This window comes from Rhipicephalus microplus, chromosome 8 (assembly GCF_043290135.1).
Source record: "Rhipicephalus microplus isolate Deutch F79 chromosome 8, USDA_Rmic, whole genome shotgun sequence".
Lineage (NCBI taxonomy): Eukaryota > Metazoa > Arthropoda > Arachnida > Ixodida > Ixodidae > Rhipicephalus > Rhipicephalus microplus.
The window spans coordinates 141,700,125-141,712,969 of NC_134707.1; positions in this window are offsets into that span (position 1 = coordinate 141,700,125).

Genomic DNA, 12,845 nt, shown 5'->3' on the forward strand with positions numbered 1-12,845 from the left:
ACTATAAACTCAAGTAGAAACTCCCCAACTGGAAACTCCGCAACTAGAAAATCCGCAACTAGAAAACCACAACTAGAAACTTCACAACTAGAAACTCCCCAACAAAAAACTCCACAACTAGAAACTCCACAACTAGAAACTCCACAACTAGAAACTGCACAACTAGAGGCTTTCCATTTAGAAACTCCTCAGATAGAAACTACGCAACTAGAAACTCCACGACTAGAGATTTCATAAGTAGAAACTCCACAGCTAAAATTTTCACAACTACAAACCCCACAACTAGAAACTCCACAACTAGAAACTCTGCAAATAGAAAAAGTACAACAAGGAACTCGGAAACTAAAAACTCCAACGAGAAACTCTACAACTAGAAACTTCACAACTAGAAACACCACAAATAGACACTCCACAACTAGAAACTCCACAACTAGAGACTCCACAACTAGGAACTTCAAAATTGACACTCCACAACTAGAAACTACACAGATTAAAATTTCACAACTAGAAACTCCACAACTGGAAACTCCGCAACTAGAAACTCTGCAACTAGAAACTTTACAGCTAGAAACTGCACAACTTGAGACTTCGCAATTAGAAACTCGTCAATTGGAAACTCAACCACTAGAAACTCCACAGCTACAAACTCCACAACTAGAAACTCCACAACTTGAAACCCAACAAATAGATACTCCACAACTACAGACTCCACAACTTGAAACACCACAACTAGATACTCCACAATTACAAATTCCGCAACTAGAAACTCCACAACTAGATACTCCTCAACTAGAAACTCTTCACTAGAAACTTCACAACTAGAATCTCTGCAACTAGAAACTCCGCAACTAGAAACTCTGCAACTAGAAACTCCGCAACTAGAAACTCCACAGCTAGAAAGCCCACAAATATAAACTTCACAACTAGCAACTCAACAACTAGAGACTGTACAACTAGAGACTCCGCCACTAGAAACTCCACAGCTAGTAACTCTGCAACTACAAACTCTGCAACTAGAAACTCCGCAACTAGAAACTCCACAGCTAGAAACTCCACAACTTCAAACACCACAACTAGATACTCCACAACTACAAATTCCACAACTAGAAACTCCACAACTAGAAACACCACATCTAGAAACTCCGCCACAACAAACTCTGCAACCAGAAACTCCACAACTAGAATTTCCACAGCTAGAGACTCAACAACTAGAGGCTCCTCAACTAAAAGCTCCACAACTAGAAACTCCATAACTAGAAACCCCGCAACTAGAAACTCAACAACTAGAAACTCCACACCTATAAATTTCTCAACTTGAAACTCCACAACTAAAACTCCACAACTAGAAAGTCCACAACTAGAAACTCCGCAACTAGAAACTCCCCAACTAGAAACTCCACAACTAGATTCTCCACAACTACAAATTCCACAACTAGAAACTCCACAACTAGAAACTCCACAACTAGAAACTCCGCAACTAGAAACTCCACAGCTAGAAAGTCCACAACTTGAGACTTCGCAACAAGAAACTTGGCAACTAGAATCTCCACAACTAGAAACTCTGCAACTAGAAACTCCACAACTACAAACTCCGCAACTAGAAACTCCACAGCTAGAAACTCCACAACTTGAGACTTCGCAACTAGAAACCCCACAACTAGAAACTCCACAACTTGAGACTCCACAACTAGAAACTCCACCACTAGAAACTCCACAACTACGAACCTCACAACTAGAAACTCAACAACTAGAAACTCCGCAACTGGAAACTGTGCAACTAGAAACTCCGCAACTAGAAACTCCACAGCTAGAAACTCCACAACTATAAACTTCACCACTAGCAACTCAACACTAGAGACTGCACAACTAGAGACTCCGCAACTAGAAACTCCACAGCTAGTAACTCCGCAACTATAAACTCCACAACTTGAAACTCCGCCACTAGAATCTCCACAACTAGAAAACTCCGCAACTAGAAACTCTGCCACTAGAAACTCCGCAACTAGAAACTCCACAGCAAGAAACTCCACAACTTGAAACACCACAACTAGATACTCCACAACTACAAATTCCACAACTAGAAACTCCTAAACGAGAAACTCCGCCACTAGAAACTCCACAGCTAGAAACTCCACAACTTGAGACTTCGCAACAAGAAACTCGGCAACTAGAATCTCCACAACTAGAAACTCTGCAACTAGAAACTCCGCAACTACAAACTCCGCAACTAGAAACTCCACAGCTAGAAACTCCACAATTTGAGACTTCGCAAATAGAAACTCGTCAACTTGAAACTCAACAACTAGAAACTCCACAGCGAGAAACTCCACAACTAGAAACTCCACAACTTGAGAGTTCACCATTAGAAACTCCACAACTAGAAACTCCTCAACTAGAGACTCCACAACTGGAAACTCCACCACTAGAAATTCCACAACTACAAACCTCACAACTAGAAACTCCACAACTAGAAACTCCGCAACTGGAAACTCCACAGCCAGAAACTCTACAACTAGAAAAACCACATCTAGAAACTCCGCAACAACAAACTCTGCAACTAGAAACTCCACAACTACAATTTCCACAGCTAGAGACTCAACAACTAGAGACCCCTCAACTAAAAGCTCCACAACTACACACTCCACAACTAGAAACTCCGCAACTAGAAACCCGACAACTAGAAACTCAACAACTACAAACTCCACACCTCTAAATTCCTCAACTTGAAACTCCACAACTAAAACTCCACAACTAGAAACTCCACAACTAGAAACTCCACAACTAGAAACTCCGCAACTAGAAACTCCCCAACTAGAAACTCCACAACTAGAAACTCTGCAGCTAGAAACTCTGCAAATAGAAACTCCGAGACTAGAAACTCCACAACTAGAAAACCCTCAACTATAAACTTCACAACTAGAAACTCAACAACTAGAGACTGCACAACTAGAGACTCCGCAACTTGAAACTCCGCAGCTAGAAACTCCGCAACTAAAAACTCCACAACTTAAAACTCTGCAACTCGAAACTCTGCAACTAGAAACTCTGCAAATAGAAACTCCGCAACTAGAAACTCCACAGCTAGAAACCCCTCAACTATAAACTTCACAACTAGAAACTCAACAACTAGAGACTGCACAACTAGAGACTCCGCAACTAGAAACTCCGCAGCTAGAAACTCCGCAACTAGAAACTCCACAACTTGAAACTCTGCAACTCGAAACTCTGCAACTAGAAAATCCACAACTAGAAACTTCACAACTAGAAACTCTACAACTAGAGACTGCACAACTAGAGACTTTGCATTTAGAAACTCCTCAGATAGAAACTACACAACTAGAAACTCCACGACTAGAGATTCCATAAGTAGAAACTCCACGGCTAAAATTTGCACAACTACAAACCCCACAACTAGAAACTCCACAACTAGAAACTCTGCAAATAGAAAATCTACAACAAGGAACTCGAAAACTAAAAACTCCAACGAAATACTCTACAACTAGAAACTTCACAACTAGAAACTCCACAACTAGAGACTCCACAACTAGGAACTCCAAAAATGAGACTCCACAACTAGAAACTACACAGATTGAAATTCCACAACTAGAAACTCCACAACTGGAAACTCCGCAACTAGAAACTCTGCAACTAGAAACTTTACAGCTAGAAACTCCACAACTTGAGACTTCGCAATTAGAAACTCGTCAACTGGAAAATCAACCACTAGAAACTCCACAGCTAGAAACTCCACAACTAGAAACTCCACAACTTGAAACCCAACAATTAGATACTCCACAACTACAGACTCCACAACTTGAAACACCACAACTAGATACTCCACAATCACAAATTCCGCAACTAGAAACTCCACAACTAGAAACTCCTCAACTAGAAACTCCCCACTAGAAACTTCACAACTAGAATCTCTGCAACTAGAAACTCCGCAACTAGAAACACTGCAACTAGAAACTCCGCAACTAGAAACTCCACAGCTAGAAACCCCACAACTATATACTTCACAACTAGCAACTCAACAACTAGAGACTGCACAACTAGAGACTCCCCCACTAGAAACTCCACAGCTGGTAACTCCGCAACTAGAAACTCCACAACTTGAAACTCTGCCACTAGAAGCTCCACAACTAGAAAACTCCGCAACTACAAATTCCACAACTAGAAACTCCACAACTAGAAACACCACATCTAGAAACTCCGCAACAACAAACTCTGCAACCAGAAACTCCACAACTAGAAACTCCGCAATTAGAAACTCCGCAACTAGAAACTCCACAGCTAGAAACTCCACAACTTGAGACTTCGCAACTAGAAACTCGGACACTTGATTCTCCACAACTAGAAACTCTGCAACTAGAAAGTCCCAAGCTACAAACTCCGCAACTAGAAGCTCCACAGCTAGAAACTCCACAACTTGAGACTTCGCAAATAGAAACTCGTCAACTAGAAACTCAACAACTAGAAACTCCCAACTAGACACTCCGCAACTAGGAACTCTACAACTTCAAAATCCACAGCTAGAAACTCCACAATTGGAGACTTCGCGACTAGAAACTCAGCAACTAGAAACTCAACAACTAGAAACTCCACCACTAGAAACTCTACAACTAGGAACTCTACAACTTCAAAATCCACAACTAAAAACTCCTCAACCCTAAACTCCACAACTAGATACTCCACAACTACAAACTCCACCACTAGAAACTCGACAACCTGAAACTCCACAACCAGAAATTCCGCAATAAAAAATCCACAACTAGAAACTCCACAAGTAGAAACTCCACAACTAGAAACTCTGCATTTATAAACTCCACAACTAGACACTCAACAACTAGAAACTCGACACCTATAAATTCCACAACTTGAAACTCCACAACTAAAACTCCACAACTAGAAACTCCACAACTAGAAACTCCACAACTAGAAACTCTGCAACTAGAAACTCCGCAACTAGAAACTCTGCAACTAGAAACTCCACAACTAGAAACTCCACAGCTAGAAACCCCACAACTATAAACTTCACAACTAGAAACTCAACAACTAGAAACTCCCCAACTAGAAACTCCACAGCTAGAATCTCTGCAACTAGAAACTCCGCAACTAGAAACTCTGCAACTAGAAACTCCGCAACTAGAAACTCCACAGCTACAAACCCCACAACTAGAAACTTCACAACTAGCAACTCAACAACTAGAGACTGCACAACTAGAGACTCCGCAACTAGAAACTCACCAGCTAGTAACTCCGCAACTAGAAACTCCACAACTTGAAACTCTGCCACTAGAATCTCCACAACTAGAAAACTCCGCAACTAGAAACTCCACAACTAGAAACTCCGCAACTGGAAACTCCACAGCCAGAAATTATACAGCTAGAAAAACCACATCTAGAAACTCCGCAACAACAAACTCTGCAACTAGAAACTCCACAACTAGAATTTCCACAGCTAGAGACTCAACAACTAGAGACTCTTCAACTCAAAGCTCCACAACTAGACACTCCACAACTAGAAATTCTGCAACTAGAAACCAGACAACTAGAAGCTCAACAACTACAAACTCCACACCTATAAATTCCTCAACTGGAAACGCTACAACTAAAACTCCACAACTAGAAACTCAACAACTAGAAACTACACAACTAGCAACTCTGCAGCTAAAAACTCCGCAACTAGAAACTCTGCAAATAGAAACTCCGCAACTAGAAACTCAACAGCTAGAAACCGCTCAACTATAAACTTCACAACTAGAAACTCAACAACTAGAGACTGCACAACTAGAGACTCCGCAACTAGAAACTCCGCAGCTAGAATCTCCGCAACTAGAAACTCCGCAACCAGAAACTCCACAACTTGGAACTCCGCAACTAGAAACTCTGCAACTAGAAAATCCACAACTATAAACCCAAGTAGAAACTCCCCAACTGGAAACTCCGCAACTAGAAACTCCCCAACAAGAAACTCCACAACTAGAAACTCCACAACTAGAAACTCCACAACTAGAGATTTCATAAGTAGAAACTCCACAGGTAGAATTTCCACAACTAGAAACCCCACAACTAGAAACTCCACAACTAGGAAATCTGCAAATAGAAAATCTACAACTAGAAACTCGAAAACTAAAAACTCCAACTAGAAACTCTACAACTAGAAACTTCACAACTAGAAACTCCACAAATAGACACTCCACAACAAGAAACTCCACAACTGAAAACTCCGCAACTAGAAACTCTGCAACTAGAAACTCTATAGCTAGAAACTCCACAACTTGAGACTTCGCAAATAGAAACTTGTCAACTGGAAACTCAACCACTAGAAACTCCACAGCTAGAAACTCCACAACTAGAAACTCCACAACTTGAAACCCGACAAATAGATACTCCACAACTACAGAGTCCACAACTTGAAACACCACAACTACATACTCCACAACTACAAATTCAGCATCTAGAAACTCCACAACTAGAAACTCCACAACTAGAATCTCTGCCACTAGAAACTCCGCAACTAGAAACTCCACATCTAGAAACCCCACAACTATAAACTTCACAACTAGCAACTCAACAACTAGAGACTGCACAACTAGAGACTCCGCCACTAGAAACTCCACAGCTAGTAACTCCGCAACTAGAAACTCACCAACTTGAAACTCCGCCACTAGAAGCTCCACAACTAGAAAACTCCGCAACTTGAAACTCTGCAACTAGAAACTCCGCAACTAGAAACTCCACAGCTAGAGACTCCACAACTTGAAACACCACAACTAGATTCTCCACAACTACAAATTCCACAGCTAGATTCTCCACAACTAGAAACACCACATCTGGAAACTCCGCAACAACAAACTCTGCAACCACAAACTCCACAACTAGAATTTCCACAGCTAGAGACTCAACAACTAGAGACTCCTCAACTAAAAGCTCCACAAATCGAAACTCCACAACTAGAAACTCCGCAACTTGAAACCCGACAACTAGAAACTCAACAACTAGAAACTCCGCAACTAGAAACTCCACACCTTGAAACTCTGCAACTCGAAACTCTGCAACTAGAAAATCCACAACTATAAACTCAAGTAGAAACTCCCCAACTGGAAACTCCGCAACTAGAAACTCCGCAACCAGAAAATCCCCAACTAGGAACTTCACAACTTGAAACTCCCCAACAAGAAACTCCACAACTAGAAACTCCACAACTAGAAACTCCACAAATAGAGACTGCACAACTAGAAACTTTGCATTTAGAAACTCCTCAGATAGAAACTACACAACTAGAAACTCCATGACTAGAGATTCCATAAGTAGAAACTCCACAGCTAGAATTTCCACAACTAGAAACCCCACAACTAGGAACTCTGCAAATAGAAAATCTACAACTAGAAACTCGAAAACAAAAAACTCAACTATAAACTCCGCAACTAGAAACTGCACAACTAGAAACTCCACAAATAGACACTCCACAACTAGAAACTCCAAAACTAGAGACTCCACAACTAGGAACTCCAAAATTGAGACTCCACAACTAGGAACTACACAGATTGAAATTCCACAACTGGAAACTCAACAACTGGAAACTTCGCAACTAGAAACTCTGCAACTAGAAACTTTACAGCTAGAAACTCCACAACTTGAGACTTCGCAAATTGAAACTCGTCAACTGGAAACTCAACCACTAGAAACCCCACAGCTAGAAACTCCACAACTTGAGACTTCGCAACAAGAAACTCGGCAACTAGAATCTCCGCAACTAGAAACTCTGCAACTAGAAACTCCGCAACTACAAACTCCGCAACTAGAAACTCCACAGCTAGAAACTCCACAACTTGAGACTTCGCAAATAGAAACTCGTCAACTAGAAACTCAACAACTAGAAACTCCACAGCTAGAAACTCCACAACTAAAAAATCCACAACTAGAAACTCCACAACTAGACACTCCACAACTGGAAACTCCACAACTAGAAACTCCACAACTAGAAACACCACATCTAGAAACTCCGCAACAACAAACTCTGCAACCAGAATCTCCACAACTAAAATTTCCACAGCTAGAGACTCAACAACTAGAGACTCCTCAACTAAAAGCTCCACAACTAGAAACTTCACAACTAGAAACTCCACAACTAGAGACTCCACAAGTAGGAACTCCACAAATTGAGACTCCACAACTAGAAACTACACAGATTGAAACTCCACAACTAGAAACTCCACAACTAGAAAACTCCGCAACTACAAACTCTGCAACTACATACTCCGCAACTAGAAACTCCACAGCTAGAAACGCCGCAACTAGATAATCCACAACTACAAATTCCACAACTAGAAACTCCACAACTGGAAACTCCGCAACTAGAAACTCCGCAGCTAGAAACTTTACAGCTAGAAACTCCACAACTTGAGACTTCGCGAATAGAAACTCGTCAACTGGAAACTCAACCACTAGAAACTCCACAGCTAGAAACTCCACAACTAGACACTCAACAACTAGAAACTCCACACCTATAAATTCCACAACTTGAAACTCCACAACTAAAACTCCACAACTAGAAACTCCACAACTAGAAAGTCTGCCACTCGAAACTCTTCAACTAGAAACTCCACAACTAGAAACTCTGCAACTAGAAACTCCGCAACTAGAAACTCTGCAACTAGTCACTCAACAACTAAAGACTGCACAACTAGAGACTCCGCAACTAGAAACTCGACAGCTAGTAACTCCGCAACTAGAAACTCCACAACTTGAAACTCCGCCACTAGAATCTCCACAACTAGAAAACTTCGCAACTAGAAACTCTGCCACTAGAAACTCCACAGCTAGAAACTCCAAAACTTCAGACTTCGCAACAAGAAACTCGGCAACTAGAATCTTCACAACTAGAAACTCTGCAACTAGAAACTCCGCAACTACAAACTCCGCAACTAGAAACTCCACAGCTAGAAACTCCACAACTTCAGACTTCGCAAATAGAAACTCGTCAGCTAGAAACTCCACAACTTGAAACACCACAACTAGATACTCCACAACTACAAATTCCACAACTAGAAACTCTGCAACTAGAAACTCCACAGCTAGAAACTCCAAAACTCCAGACTTCGCAACAAGAAACTCGGCAACTAGAATCTTCACAACTAGAAACTCTGCAACTAGAAACTCCACAACTTCAGACTTCGCAAATAGAAACTCGTCAACTAGAAACTCAGAAACTAGAAACTCCACAGCTAGAAACTCCACAGCTAGAAACTCCACAACTAGAAACTCCAAACCTTGAGAGTTCGCATCTAGAAACTCCACAACTAGAAACTCCACAACTAGAGACTCCACAACTAGAAACTCCACCACTAGAAACTCCACAACTACGAACCTCACAACTAGAAACACCACATCTAGAAACTCCGCAACAACAAACTCTGCAACTAGAAACTCCACAACTAGAATTTCCACAGCTAGAGACTCAACAACTAGAGACTCCTCAACTAAAAGCTCCACAACTAGACACTCCACAACTAGAAACTCCGCAACTAGAAACCCGACAACTAGAAACTCAACAACTACAACCTTCAAACCTATAAATTCCTCAACTTGAAACTCCACAACTAAAACTCCACAACTAAAAACTCCACAACTAGAAACTCCACAACTGGAAACTCCGCAACTAGAAACTTCCAAACTAGAAACTCTACAACTAGAAACTCTGCAGCTAGAAACTCCGCAACTAGAAACTCTGCAAATAGAAACTCCGCAACTAGAAGCTCCACAGCTAGAAACCCCTCAACTATAAACTTCACAACTAGAAACTCAACAACTAGAGACTGCACAACTAGAGACTCCGCAACTAGAAACTCCGCAGCTAGAAACTCCGCAACTAGAAACTCCACAACTTGAAACTCTGCAACTCGAAACTCTGCAACTAGAAAATCCACAACTATAAACTCAAGTAGAAACTTCCCAACTGGAAACTCCGCAACTAAAAACTCCGCAACTAGAAAATCCACAACTAGAAACTTTACAACTAGAAACTCCCCAACAAAAAACTCCACAACTAGAAACTTCACAACTAGAAACTCCACAACTAGAGACTGCACAACTAGAGACTTTGCATTTAGAAACTCCTCAGATAGAAACTACACAACTAGAAACTCCACGACTAGAGATTCCATAAGTAGAAACTCCACAGCTAAAATTTGCACAACTACAAACCCCACAACTAGAAACTCCACAACTAGAAACTCTGCAAATAGAAAATCTACAACAAGGAACTCGAAAACTAAAAACTCCAACGAGATACTCTAAAACTAGAAACTTCACAACTAGAAACTCCACAACTAGAGACTCCACAACTAGGAACTCCAAAATTGAGACTCCACAACTAGAAACTACACAGATTGAAATTCCACAACTAGAAACTCCACAACTGGAAACTCCGCAACTAGAAACTCTGCAACTAGAAACTTTACAGCTAGAAACTCCACAACTTGAGACTTCGCAATTAGAAACTCGTCAACTGGAAAATCAACCACTAGAAACTCCACAGCTAGAAACTCCACAACTAGAAACTCCACAACTTGAAACCCAACAATTAGATACTCCACAACTACAGACTCCACAACTTGAAACACCACAACTAGATACTCCACAATCACAAATTCCGCAACTAGAAACTCCACAACTAGAAACTCCTCAACTAGAAACTCCCCACTAGAAACTTCACAACTAGAATCTCTGCAACTAGAAACTCCGCAACTAGAAACACTGCAACTAGAAACTCCGCAACTAGAAACTCCACAGCTAGAAACCCCACAACTATATACTTCACAACTAGCAACTCAACAACTAGAGACTGCACAACTAGAGACTCCCCCACTAGAAACTCCACAGCTGGTAACTCCGCAACTAGAAACTCCACAACTTGAAACTCTGCCACTAGAAGCTCCACAACTAGAAAACTCCGCAACTACAAACACCACAACTAGATACTCCACAACTACAAATTCCACAACTAGAAACTCCACAACTAGAAACACCACATCTAGAAACTCCGCAACAACAAACTCTGCAACCAGAAACTCCACAACTAGAAACTCCGCAACTAGAAACTCCGCAACTAGAAACTCCACAGCTAGAAACTCCACAACTTGAGACTTCGCAACTAGAAACTCGGACACTTGATTCTCCACAACTAGAAACTCTGCAACTAGAAAGTCCCAAGCTACAAACTCCGCAACTAGAAGCTCCACAGCTAGAAACTCCACAACTTGAGACTTCGCAAATAGAAACTCGTCAACTAGAAACTCAACAACTAGAAACTCCCAACTAGACACTCCGCAACTAGGAACTCTACAACTTCAAAATCCACAGCTAGAAACTCCACAATTGGAGACTTCGCGACTAGAAACTCAGCAACTAGAAACTCAACAACTAGAAACTCCACCACTAGAAACTCTACAACTAGGAACTCTACAACTTCAATATCCACAACTAAAAACTCCTCAACCCTAAACTCCACAACTAGATACTCCACAACTACAAACTCCACCACTAGAAACTCGACAACCTGAAACTCCACAACCAGAAATTCCGCAATAAAAAATCCACAACTAGAAACTCCACAAGTAGAAACTCCACAACTAGAAACTCTGCATTTATAAACTCCACAACTAGACACTCAACAACTAGAAACTCGACACCTATAAATTCCACAACTTGAAACTCCACAACTAAAACTCCACAACTAGAAACTCCACAACTAGAAACTCCACAACTAGAAACTCTGCAACTAGAAACTCCGCAACTAGAAACTCTGCAACTAGAAACTCCACAACTAGAAACTCCACAGCTAGAAACCCCACAACTATAAACTTCACAACTAGAAACTCAACAACTAGAAACTCCCCAACTAGAAACTCCACAGCTAGAATCTCTGCAACTAGAAACTCCGCAACTAGAAACTCTGCAACTAGAAACTCCGCAACTAGAAACTCCACAGCTACAAACCCCACAACTAGAAACTTCACAACTAGCAACTCAACAACTAGAGACTGCACAACTAGAGACTCCGCAACTAGAAACTCACCAGCTAGTAACTCCGCAACTAGAAACTCCACAACTTGAAACTCTGCAACTCGAAACTCTGCAACTAGAAAATCCACAACTATAAACTCAAGTAGAAACTTCCCAACTGGAAACTCCGCAACTAAAAACTCCGCAACTAGAAAATCCACAACTAGAAACTTTACAACTAGAAACTCCCCAACAAAAAACTCCACAACTAGAAACTTCACAACTAGAAACTCCACAACTAGAGACTGCACAACTAGAGACTTTGCATTTAGAAACTCCTCAGATAGAAACTACACAACTAGAAACTCCACGACTAGAGATTCCATAAGTAAAAACTCCACAGCTAAAATTTGCACAACTACAAACCCCACAACTAGAAACTCCACAACTAGAAACTCTGCAAATAGAAAATCTACAACAAGGAACTCGAAAACTAAAAACTCCAACGAGATACTCTAAAACTAGAAACTTCACAACTAGAAACTCCACAACTAGAGACTCCACAACTAGGAACTCCAAAATTGAGACTCCACAACTAGAAACTACACAGATTGAAATTCCACAACTAGAAACTCCACAACTGGAAACTCCGCAACTAGAAACTCTGCAACTAGAAACTTTACAGCTAGAAACTCCACAACTTGAGACTTCGCAATTAGAAACTCGTCAACTGGAAAATCAACCACTAGAAACTCCACAGCTAGAAACTCCACAACTAGAAACTCCACAACTTGAAACCCAACAATTAGATACTCCACAACTACAGACTCCACAAC